We start from the raw sequence: 11984 nt of genomic DNA on the forward strand, positions 1-11984 counted from the left end.
ACAGTATCTCATTCTGCTGGGGTTCGCGCAGCTCATCGAATACCTTTATCAGCCACTCCAGGATCCCTGGCAGGATTCCTGGAGATGGTGTTTCACTCACTCCTCTTCCCTTTTCCCTATGAGACTGTTAAGACTTCTGTTTTCTCATATTCATTCTCATGGTCATCTGCCTATGCAGATGCTCCCGTGCTAGTAGGAGGCTCTTTGTCTGCAAATCCAGTATTTCCAGCAGTCTGAGACCTGCCTGTTTGCTTTCTTCTGTAATTGCTGAATGGTCTCCTGTCTGTCATTATCTTGTGACTCACACTGAATGGCAGCACCCATCACATTTATTTTGCCCTGAGTAGGAACAAGATAGGAGATCACATCTTGGGAACTTCAGCAGTGTTTCATTAAGTGACTGATTTCCAGAGACACTGCTGCAGCAGAGGTCCCAGCGAGGTGTTCCCGAGGGCGCTTCCAAACACCGCCTTCCTACATCTCCAAGTTGCCACAGAGGCTGACATGCTTTGCCCCATCCTATGCCTCTTTTGGTTTCCCAACAGCATTTTGATAATGTATATTGCTATACCAGCTCTGACTCTCTCTGGCAACATGGCACGAGCAGAAGAAGTAACAAAACAGTTATGTGCTCCTGGAAGAAAGAGAAATCTCAGCAATCCTGTTTCACCAGCAAGGCTTGGGGACTCCATAGGTAGGATGGACCTCCTGCGGGATTCTTTTAGGATCAGCTAGGTGCCTCAGGAGCACCTCGAGCCTCTGAAGGCGAGCGACTACCGATACCTCAAACCCGTGCTTTCGTCCTGGCAGACGGAGCTGGCAGTAAAATCCTTCACCTGGGAAAAAGGGGCAGCCCTTGGGAGCTGCTGTTTTTCTGCCAGCACTCCGTAGCTCCAGCGACTGGCGCAAGAGCCCAGCTCTCACGCTGGAACCGCACGTTGCTTTCTCGTTATGCAACTGCTGTATTTTAATAGAAACCTTTTTTTAGGCAGTCTCGAAAACAGTTGGATTTTTCTTTCCTCCTTCTGTCAAATGACCAACTTAATAATTCACTAGTTGTGCTGGGATTAGGCACTTTGGGCCACACTCTGGATTTCTTATCTTTAATGTAGTTCTCGACGACATCTTCTGCACTTAATCCCCTGACAAAACTCCCTTTGATTCCCACGACAGTCGCTCACAGAGATCAAACGCAGAACGCTGCTCTGTCAGGTAGAGCTGGGCGAATAATTTGTGACAAATAATTTACCCACAGACTTTCTCCTCATTTTCTGTGCACAAATTGTCCATTCGGTTGAAGCTCCGGACTGCTGACGGATTTGTTTCTGGCTGCACGAGTCTGAGTTCAATGACTTGCTCATGAGAAAGAGCCTGCGAGTGCATTTCCAGAGCCTCAGCATTCGTGATGCTTTGACCTCGCTCAGCATCAGCTTTGGTTTTCAGCAGCGCTGAGCCCGTCTCACCCCACAAGCGACATCAAGGCACGCCCCGATGTGCTTGGCTCTCATAAGTCATCACACCGCATTTCTGTACCAGATCAGAAGAGCGTGACTTTCTGAGCTGAGAGCTGCAGCACATATAATCTCTAATATCAACCTAAAACTTCCCATTCGGGGGATGTGCTGTAATGTATGCGCCTGATATGAGTTTTATCACTTTCCCTTGCAAGAATAGTCTCCAAAACCCAAGCGGAGGCGAGCTGGGGGTGTGCAGAGATAAAGGGACCTGGTTTCCATGTGGAATCAGCTCCAGTAGGGATGAGGGGTACCCACCCCGCCGCCAGCACTGCCCAGAGCTGTCCGCCCCCCACATCGCACAGCTGGAGACCGAACGTGCGCCCCATTTTTACCTTTGCGTTGCTGTGGCCTCCACACCAGTTTAACCGTTCAGCTGAACATTAATGGCATTTCTGTGTGTGTTATATTAATGCAATCTGGGTGTTTTAGGTAGAGAAAAAAATAGGAATTTGTAGTGATTAGGAATTAGCCATAAGAAAGTTCTGATACAGACTGATTTGAGAGATATTTATGACTGTAATTTTACAGAGGGGAATGTTTTATCTTGCAATTTGTGTCAACTTTAGCTTTTTTCCTTACTTTTTTATAATTAAATGCCTGTGACTCTCAAAAAGCACAAAGGTGGGAACTTTGAGGCCTCCATCTATTTTCCAAACAGCCCTGGTAGCGCCTGCAGGGAGCAGAGAGCAGTGCTGTCTTACCAGGGCCCACAGAGACACTTCATTAACCCAATTAAGCAGGTGGATGGAGAGGGTCTCTCCGATAATTTACACCTTACTAATGAAGTGTGTGACTCTTAATCTCCTCCAAACAAGATACACTCATGAAACACTGGTGCAAGGAAAGGGGAAATTAATTAGGTGAAAAAACTATGAGATTATAGCAGAGGGATTCCAACGAGGCAACTGTAACATGGCTGGTGATTCATTTGTGCCTGTCTTAAATTAATGTCTGAGCCGTCAAGTAAATAAGACCCAGCATTATTTTGGCTTAAAAGCCATTCTCACCAGGCCTAGCATGAGGCACCTTATTTTACGGCACGAAACACCACTTTCCATGCCCCAGCTGCCTGAACGACCCTGGGGTGAAACCAACCCACTCTGAGCAGAGCCTGGCCTTTTTCTAAGATGTCTAGCAAAGGGTTAGAAGGAGCTCCTTATTCTATGCAACTATTTTCAATGTAGTAATAACTTTGTGTGATGTACAGATCTGCCTGACTGCCAAGCCTCCATGCGATGGGATGGCGGGGAGGTGGTGTCTCGCTGCAGAGCAGTCATCCCACTAAATGAACCAGCTCTGCTAGATGCTGAACATTTGCTTCAGCTCAGCAGTGGGTAAGGTGAAGGGACCATCTGAGCTGTTGCTTTGGCTGATGCTAGTTGAAAGTCTGGAGTAAAGCTCCTCATGGCACAGGTATGGATTGATTTCCTTTATTTGTGTGCAGTGCCACAGAGGGATGCTGCACATCAGCATTCATGATACAGCAGACCGGTTCAAATCATGGTCAGTGGAGACCTTCAGCAGCCGGAGAGCTAGCTGCTCAAAACAGCATGACTTCTTCTAGCCTCCAGCAGCACTGGAAGACCCTTCCATGGGTTCCTGTCTTGCTTGGGTGCTGGTGAGTGATCCCTCCAAAGCTGGGTGTCACCATGACTCAGAAGATTGTCTAGTTTTGTCCCCAGGAGCCCATGGGGAAGACTATTCTTCTCGTGGTCATGTGTGATCACCCTTCCTCCAGGGAATGGGGCCTTCAAAGTTTCTGGAGTGAGAACGCTACAGAAACAAATTTTATAGGTTAAATTGAATTGCTGGCTACTGAAAGAATCTCAGAGTAGCAGATCTGAGCAGATTTAACATTGGAGATTGTATTTTGTCCTAAAAGGAACTCAATGAATCCAAGGATTTCAAAGCTTTTGGCAAACATGAATTAAATCAGCAACTAATTAAGCTCCGTGGCACTCCTGTTTGATAAACAAGAGATACATTACGATCAGTCAGTATTGCCAACTGCAAACATTCGCAAATTTTGAGTCCAGCTCCCCAAAATTATGAGATTGGCTTAAAAAGTCATGAGATTAAAACCCAAAATTGTTGCATTTTCTTTATCCACCATCTGGCTTCTCAGCCTCTAGGGTAAACATGCCTCGTACTTTCAACTACAAGGGCTAGCCACTTACTTAAAAACACGAAAACTGAGATCTTTGTGCTTCATAATGACTCCAGCAGCTAAGGCTTTAGGAAAAATATTAAAAATCCTAATACTCATCATAAAATCAGAAGAATTTGCAATACTGATCACTTGTAGCTGAGATGCTTTTGGCTCAGCAGCTATTTCTGGATGCAGCAACCCAGCGCAAGAGCTGCTAGATAAGGAATAGCGAAGGCCAGCCTTCCTGATCAAGACTGCAGGAGAATTTAGGTGGATGAAATACAATTACAGAGGCAGGACGTCATGGAGTCCTTGCTGGAATTTAGCCAGGGCATGACAGATAAACACATCAGCTCCCATGAAAACTCTTCTGGGATTGTTAATTATTACAAACGATTGTTCCTGTCTCTCTGGAAGACGATTACGGGCAATGCCACAGCATCAGGCGCTGGCCGGGGGCAATAGCTTTGTACCAAACCACAGATGTGAGTCCCACCCCCAGAAATCCCACTCCCCTGGTTTTGCAGCCCTGACAGACAGTTTGTGTCAGGAAAATCCTGTCTCGGGCTGATCCGACTTAGCTTGTGAGACAGGGCCATTTTGGTGGCAGGGCTGGCAGCTACCGCATTACTGTCTGGAGAAGAAATTACGCTGCAGTGGGAACGGTAAATTATCTGGAGGAAAAGTAGCTGCAGAAGGGCCATGGCTGGCCGAAACCAGGAAAACAGATTTCAAACTAATGTAAACAGCTTGGGTTTATCACCGGTTTCACAGGTTCAAAAATAAATATCACCGGTTTTGTGGTTCGAAAGTTGGTTATTTTCTACTGACACTTCAAAAGTGTAGTTTTCCAGTGACCTTGAAAACCACTTTAAATATATTTTTCAGTAATTTAAAAACCTGAGGTTAATAAAAGAGAATCAGAAAGAGAAAGGAAGTTTCAATTCTTTAAGCGGGTCCATTTGTCAAGGAAGAGAAGATGAACTTGAAGCCACCTGAGCATCCAAGTACACGTATTTTAGAGAAAACTAGCCCTAATGTCTTCACCACAGAAGGATCCTCATGAGCATCAAGAAGCCATTTTCTCCAAGGAAGAGCATTATAGCTGTGCTTAGGATAGACTCTGATCTTTGCACCTAAACCTATTTAAAGTGACATTAAAGGCTTTTGTACTGCTATGAAATTACCTTGAGCCAGTGAGAGTTGTGTACTCCCCTCTCCTCTGTGGAAATTGAAGCACAAACAGGTTGAGAAAGCTATAGACAAATTCATGCAGTGAGCACCAGCCAGAGTTATTTTAGCAAAAAATATACAGCCTCTGACTCGGGAAGCTCAGTGCTGCAGGGAATAGAGGTGATAAGGGGGAAGACTGGCCTTGTTTTTATGGTTTTTCTCTAAGCATCTCTACTAGATGGACCTTCAGTCCAAACCCCGCATGGTCACTTGTGTTCTCCTGTCCCTCAGGATTCCACCCCCCACCCCGTCCAGAGAAGCATCACCAGGAGGAGCTCCCAAACACACCAGGCTGTGGACAGGAGAAGCAATGTAGGTGCAGAAGAATATTGGTTAACATGGGAGTCAGGGGCCTCATGATGCTGTACTCCATTTGGACCTGTGTCCCTGCTTTTCAGGTAACGTTTGAACATTAAATAATACATTTCCAAGAGTTATGCTAAATACGTATCTGGGCCTCAGTAATTAATGTCAACATCCATAAATGCTGTCTTTCTCACCCTGGTAGTGCCCATGCCCTGATGACAGAACCAAGTACCTTTTCAACTTGCTAGCTTTCTCCGAAAGATGTACCAGCAGGTCATGTGTAGGTTAAATATGGCAGCTCTCAGGAGCTATTTTATCCCATGTGCAAACCTGGTTTATAAAGCTTATCAAGAAGAGAGGCTTGGTATCACAGTCTAGTACTCATAATTAATCCTGGAGACAGCACGGATTTAGGTTCGTTGGGGCTGACTTCAAATTAAAAAGTCACTATTAGCATGTGAAACAGACACCATATGTTATGTATTAACACTGTAGATGTTGCAGAATGTTGTGTACTTTTCGTTCAAGATAGCTGTAGATACGTCCTTTTCAACAGACAGTTGTTTGGTTATCTATTTATCTATCTATATTTCTGTTGCATAAAGTAGTCTCCATGAGAGCTGATGGCAGTTGTCTTTACAGACATCACTACACCTGGATCTATTCCTGCGCACACACCCATATAGATGAAGTTCTTGTTTACATACTCATTTGTATTTGTATATATAAAATTACACTTATTTGTAGGTGTATTTTACATGCTATTGTTACTGTTAAAATGCAACACTGATCAGTACTCATACACATACATGTACCACTCAAAGAGAAATTGCACGTATATATCAAAATATATAATATATTTACTCACAAAAATAACTCAAAATATAGAGGGAAATGCTGTCTAAGGATGTATTTGGAAGCATCCTGTAAAACTTCATTGTACTGGGAGTTAATACAGTGTTCTCAGTGTCTCCAGTCATCTGAAATTTGAGTTTAAAGTTCTTGCACAATCACAGTCAACATAAAATGCAGCAGGAAATCGCCATTAGTCAAATGCATTCGTCTAATCCCACTGCAAAATGGAGCTTTTTCATTTTTATCCTGCCACGGGTTAGTTTGTGATTTCATATGTCAGATACATCAATTCTGCCAAGGAGAGAAGATGGGCTAGAACAAATTAAAAATATAGTCTCCTTTGCCTCAGGGGAAACAGAGAGGGCAGGTCTTTGTGGAGAACAGTAATAATGATCTCATTTAAGAGAGTTTCTGGGTTTGATTCTTCGCTGCCCTTCCTCATAGTTAATTACTCCCTGGCAAATTGAGGGCCCAACCAATAAATCCAGATGAATATGTATTCACTCTTCTCTGCTGAAACCGTGCAGGGAGAGTGCAAGCAGGGAGACATCAGACCGCGTCACAGAATCACAGAATGGCAGGGGTTGGAAGGGACCTCCGTGGGTCATCTAGTCCAACCCTCCTGCCGAAGCAGGGTCACCTACAGCAGGCTGCACAGGTCCTTTGACATGTTCATGGTGGGGTAGAGAGCACCGACCGGTCGCTGATGGGAAAACCTGCCATTTCTTTCTCTCAGTCTTTCTGTCCTTGTCTCGTTTTGTTTCTCACTCTCTCCCACTTTCTTCTTTCTAATTCTCTCCCTTCATTCACGCAACCACTGGGATAAATACAGCAACAGTCCCTCTCTTCCCTGAGACTCATGCTTGGGAGGATATTAGTGTGTGCCACACTCTGCTTGCCGATTTGTCTTAAGGTAATTATTTCTAATGGCTGTTGTTGTTTTTCCTGCAGAAACTGCAATGTAGCCCCTTTTGTATCATTGGCTGAAGTCTGTTGTTTCTGTGAGAAAAACAATAGGCCCGCAGATTAGGACTGCGTATTATGGCTCTACTAGCACAGCAGGCTTTTGGTATTGGTACCAATCCTATCAGTTCCTGGCATCCTTCCCCCTTTACTCCTGGTAATTAATCTTTTAATGAATGCTGTCACATTTAGAGCCATTTCGTTAAGTTTCTGGTTCCCACATTTGGGTAACTCACCGCATCTCTCATCTGCTTCATCAGCTGGAGAGACACGGAGAGAGGCGATGCTGGACGGTGGGTTCACTCGTCCCGACGTTGCTCCTCTCCGCAGAACATGCTCTCCCATCTATGAAGTCACACGCAGATGACGGACAAGCAGCCGCACGCTTCAGACAGCCTGAAAGGGGCAAAATTGAGCCGTCAAAAATTAGGAAAAGCCCCTATGAATGAGGTTCATGGAACGTGGTGCCCGTTTCCCATATGTATGTAAGTCTTGAGGGCCTGATAGGAAAGGGCTTATACACTTTGTGCAGTATAAAACATTCTTCATGTAAAACAGTGCAGATTTCTTAAAGCAAGGAAAGTAGTTTGGGACAATCAGCTCCACCCGCCGCACATTGATGCTCTTCTTTCCTCCTCCTCAACACATCTCCAACCCATCTCCCACAAATTTCACCAGCCTCAAACCATTTCTGTAAGCAGGAGGCTTTCTGGGTAGGGGAAGGAGAAAGGAGGTTTAAAGCCACTTTTGCTGATATCGCTCCAGACTGTTATTCCTGGTTTTGAAAGGGAGTCGGGCCCGATGGTTACAGACAGCGTGAGGCTGCAGCGTGCATATTCGTAGGGTGCAGCAGCGGGGTGAGAGACAAAAGCCTGTATTCCCAGCCCTGCCTCAAGTGACCTTGTGCAACCTCTTAATTACTGCAATTACTTGCCTCCTGAGATGACATTATTAGGCTGTGCTCTGTAATAAGGGCTGTGAAGTTCACAGAATTATTCGTGCCGGTTGGTGAAAGAGCAGCGAGTAAAACACCCGGCCATCTTGTGGCTTCCAAACCAGCTCGGGGTCAAAAGGGGATGGCCGCTGGCTCTTCTCAGAAATTCAGAGTTGGTGGTGTCTGGTTGTTTTGCGTTTGGAGCTGGGCTTTTTGCAGCGTGGCATCTGCACTGCCTCACTGAGGGTGTGCAAAGAGCAATGCTGCGACGTAACTGCACCAAAATATTTTTTATGGGGGACAGACAACAGTATCTATGCCCCTCCAGTACTGTCCATCTGCCAAAATCCATATTTCTGCCCCAAGTCAAACATGAGAATTCCTAAATGGTAAAAGACTAATTACAAAATATGAAAGGGTTAAACTGACAGCCACTGAAGCCAATTTTTAGCATTAGCAGCACTAATTCAAAACTCCAAAAGGCAGGGGCATTTTGCTGTCCTTGGAAAAAAAGAAAAAAAACACAGCAAAAAACTAAACCAAACAGCTGAAACAAGAAAGAACTGCGGAAATCCCCCTAAGGCAGAGAATAAACATCGAGGAACTCAAGTGAAGTATTTAGTTATTGAGAAGAAACAGCAACTGAAAACAGGAGACTAAACAGAAAAAATTAAACAGCCTTCACTGTAATTGTTGATACCTGCGAGGACAGATGTAACGGCATTTGCCTGGAGCTGAGGACGCTGGGATGGAGCAACATCCCTCCTGCCTTGGTGTTTGCAGTGTGTGTAAAAATGTGGCTGTCACTGAACACCTTCTGCTTCTGCTGCAGTCAATTTTGACCTGGAGGTCTCCCCGTTTGGCTGAAACAGCACACAAGGATGCCAACCCTTCTCACTACCATCTGTAATCCAAGCCCTGGTTTCCCAGTCCCAGAAGAAGGCTGTGTCCTCCAGCCTGGGCTGGTCTGCGGAGGGTGGGAGGGTTGATCTTGCTCCCCCCGCTCTCCTTGCCCGGCTGCACCCCTGCGCAGGGACCTGCTGGGGAGGTGGGAAACTCTCGCAGCAGCTCCTCTGCTCAGGTTCCTCCTCCGAGCGCTGCTGCAGAATTAGCGACCGGTGCCGAATGGCCTGGCCGGGGAAGTAGTGGAGGGTAGGAGGGCGTCCAAAGAGCGAAGTGGAGGAGAAGGATGCATTTGGATTATCTCCTTGGGCAGGGATGTCAGTCTGTCCACTGTAGGAGGTTTGGATATGGAGTTGCCACGGAAAATCTCGTCTCCGTGATTTTTGAGTGGAAGGAGGTGCTGAGCAAGGCAAACAGGAGGGGAAAAGCACAAGAGGTTCACTGTGGGCTGCAAGGAGTGGGTTTTGGTACCCTTTATCCCCTTGTGAATAATTCAGCTGCTCTGTGTGTGCGTTCAGTTGAGCTCTTCTCCACCACTGCAGTCTGAGGGAGAAGCCCTGCCCTCCCTCCAACATCTGCCTTGCAATTGTGTTATGCTACATCGTCGAGTTTTTTCTGTTTGGGCTTTTTTTTTTTTTTTCCAGTCCACTGACACCTCTGTAATAGAGGAGGTAAAATATTTTCATTATCCTCTCCCCAGAATGTGGAAATCTTCAAAGAGGAGCTAGGAGGGAGGTTAGCTCCTCTAGCCTCATTTCCCTACCGCTGCCATTCCTTGGCTGTTCATCGCAAAATGAGTCCACACGCCCGTTGCATCGTGGCATTGAGCCCGTCGTGTGTTTTGCCTTTTCTCTTTTTTTTTTCTAAAATTATTTCACCTTGCAAACCTGGCGATTATTTCATGCTGTTTAAACTGTATTTGTAGTCTTTGATCATATGTAAGTAGACTGAAGTAAACTGCTGATAGAGTGAAGATATTGTTCTCGGTGTTTCTCCTCTCGCTTTGTTCATTACATTACGCCTATAAGCTTGCAGAAAATGTTCATTGTGGCAACGCGCCTTTGTTATTAATTCTTGTGGTGCTGTGTATTTTTATGAAACATCGTTCATTCACAAATGGAGTGATTAGGTAATCTATGCCAGTGTGTATGGGTGTATTTTACACACAACACGGACACATACAACACACAATTACATGCACCCCCTAACACATACTTATCCATATAAATAAAGGGACCAAACCATCATGTCCTATTCATGTGCTGCAAAATACTTATAATCTAGTTTCCAGGGCCTATTCTTAAACTAAAATCTTGTTGACTGTGGGCATACTTTGCTGCCTGGAGACCTGGCCCAACAGCGCAGAGACACCACACCAGTCAGCAATATCCAGCCCAGGGTTTCAAGGCAAGACGTGCACAACAGCCCAGGATATCCCCCAAGAGACCTGCGTGACTCTCTATCATCAGGATCATTATTTACGAGCAGGCAGAGGAGTTAAATGGACATCTGCCTCACTCAGCAAGGAGACGGGAGGTGGGAACGGATTCATGGTACTTGAACCCCAGCCCAGCTTCTGCTTGCTTCATTTATGAACCACAAGCATTCAGATGTGGCCATGCTAGAGGGTTGGGCTCTTTTTCAATGAGAACAGGTACCAACCCCATAGATTGCCCTCATTTAGTGAGAGACAGATGTCTTGTTCCCATGCTTCTCTGCAAATCACAGCTAGTCAGTCCACGGAGTAATTAAAAAACTGTCCCATGTGCAGGACACGGCTAAGCTTCTTGCCAGCCTTGCTCCCGTTCCACGCCTGTATGTCTATTGTCTGCAGTCTATAAAGATATGATTTGTGTATGATTCCTCCATCACTCCAATATAGCTCCATCTTACTTTTTCCTTTATAATCTATATTATTGTAGTTACTACAAAAGAGAGAGAAAAAAAAAACAACTTATTTTTTTACCCCGAACAACAGCAATCATCCCCCTCCAGCTCAAGTCTGATTGAGCAGTGCAGGTGAAATACGAGGACAGATACGATGTGTGATGACAAGACGCTGCTGAACTATATCCCCTGAGCGCGGTGACTGGGGGATACCCTAGAGCCATGCCTGAGCAGGAGACCAGGCTCCAACCCGTGACAGAAATAACTCATGGTAACTTCCAAGAGTGTCAGGAGAAGAGTGGCAGCACATGAGCACCAATCTCAACCGAAACCATAAAGGTTTTCAGCAACGAGGCCCTCAAGAAATTGTTGGGCAACTGAGCACTCAAGCCTCTGGTCGCATGGCAGCCACCATCCCTACTAGTGCAACATCTGAATGACTGGCTCTGTCAGCAAGGATCTCTTCAACTGCCAAGCAGAGGAGGAGAAAGCCATGAAGAAGGTGGATGGGCAAGTGATGGTGCCATACCATATCCAGAATGGTGAAGACTGGACAACACATTGTCCTCTCCAGGACATGCTGGGATCTGGACAGGAGCTCTGTGAGAAATTGAGATAAGAAAGTGAAGCTGTGGGAGAGTCTGAGCTGGTGAAAACCCAGCAGAGCGAGGCAGGTGGATATGTCCCATCCTGCCTGCAACAAGCAGCCACCTACCATGGGAAGTCCATGGACGTGCACTGCACGGCTGGCCGCAGCACCTCCAGCCCATCCAGCCCTTGATGGTTCCATTCCTCCAGCTCCATTTACAGGATTTGAACAGCTGTAGTCCAGGACTGGGCACTCCAAGGGATTTCCCATCATCGGCTGTCTCCTCCGGTGAGAAGGGCCCACGCTGTTGCATAGATGCTTCTTTGCCACTTGCAATGGGCTTTTCCGCCCCTGAATGGCTTCATTTTGATGTGTGGGGAAACCAATACTCTGTGATGCGTTCTAGTAACTTGCACCCTGCAAGTTGCGTTCTGACTTTTTAAAGCCCTAAAATCTTCCTTGGAAGGCATCTTCTCTTTCTAGCCTTGGTAAATACAGAGTGTCCAATTGCAAAATGCTGAGATATTGTGCAGCATGGAAAAAGCTTTTTTCCCCCTGAGTTTTATTATACACAATTGATTATACACCATTTTTCTCTCCTTCTGAAACCTGCACAATTGGACTCGTGTTGCCAGAAGAACCTGCTGT

Source organism: Opisthocomus hoazin, chromosome 7 (genome assembly GCF_030867145.1).
Source record: "Opisthocomus hoazin isolate bOpiHoa1 chromosome 7, bOpiHoa1.hap1, whole genome shotgun sequence".
Lineage (NCBI taxonomy): Eukaryota > Metazoa > Chordata > Aves > Opisthocomiformes > Opisthocomidae > Opisthocomus > Opisthocomus hoazin.